Below are 1,154 nucleotides of genomic sequence, written 5' to 3' on the forward strand. Positions count from 1 at the left end.
CCCCTCCCCCCCAACATACGCTTCATATCACCTCCATCTTTATTACTCGGTTACTTTCTTCGTGCCTAGTCACCGCTGTCACTCGAGGCCATTGCTACGTTCATCGAATACCTGGACTGTCGCGATGGACATGGCCAATTTAAAAGGATAAATGCCCGTTGCGTTATTACTTATTACTTATTGCGAAATGGGGACTAGAGTTAACTGTCTTCCTGATGCTGTCGCCATTCGAGCTGCTGGAAACACTCGAAGAATCAGTGGCGGTCAGTCATGACTGTGGCGTGAACGTGCGAAGGGTGTATTTAGGGATTTTTTGTTTTATAATTTTTTTTTTCTACTATTTTCATTTCCATAATTATGGAACGAACAGCCGTTTTTAATGCTCGTGAATTGTGCCTTTCGTAATTGCCTACTAATTCCTATTGCTGCTGCCTCTGATCTTCGACGTAGCTGACGACTCCTCGAAATCCCTGAATGGGGCGATATGACAGTAACGGTGACGTAGACGGTGACGGTCGTATTGGGAATCCAAGTGGCGCAAGGGCGCGAACGACGAGGGGAAACAAAGAATGGTTAATCCGGGAAATGAAGAGAAAAAAAAATAACCGGAAAAAAAAGTATAACCCTTGCTTGTGTTGTGTTCGCACTTTCCTCTGTTCTCTCCTCTCTGGTCTCTCTCCTACTACGCTTAGGCTGCACTTTTTTTTACCACTCTCGCTGCTGGAAGCCCTCTACCATGTATAGCTACTAACGCAAACCAAAACGTAACCCAACGGAACGCAAACTTGTACGCAAATTTGTGGACGATATTCGCAATATTTGCCCGGGCGGGCATTGTTTCGGGACCGAGTTTATTATGAATCGATCCAGGAGCCGGCTGAGAGAGATAGAGAGGCAGAGATACTGCAACGTCACCCCTTCTGAATGAAACCGACCAAACCAACCAGCCATTCCCTAACTTCCCTCACTCGTCCTCATCCTCTAGTTCTGTCTCGTATCCGTATGCTGGCACAGCTCCACTCAGCCTCTTCCCATGGACCAATGCGCCGTCAACCCACACCAAACGCAGCCTTCGCGCTCGACCTAGACCCCCCCCTCCGTTCCCTTTTTTCCTCACGCACCCCAGCGAGCCCAGGAACATCCCCCCCCCCCCC

At 48.9% G+C, this 1,154-nt stretch overlaps 1 protein-coding gene across 11 annotated transcripts in view; it reads left to right on the top strand.

Annotated features, from left to right (window-relative positions):
* LOC107269761 (homeobox protein cut) overlaps positions 1-1,154 on the top strand; it is an 89,305-nt gene that overhangs the window by 70,508 nt on the left and 17,643 nt on the right. The window lies entirely within an intron of this gene.

The sequence above is a fragment of the Cephus cinctus genome, unplaced genomic scaffold (assembly GCF_000341935.2).
Source record: "Cephus cinctus unplaced genomic scaffold, Ccin1 Ccin1_scaffold0689, whole genome shotgun sequence".
NCBI classification, from domain to species: domain Eukaryota; kingdom Metazoa; phylum Arthropoda; class Insecta; order Hymenoptera; family Cephidae; genus Cephus; species Cephus cinctus.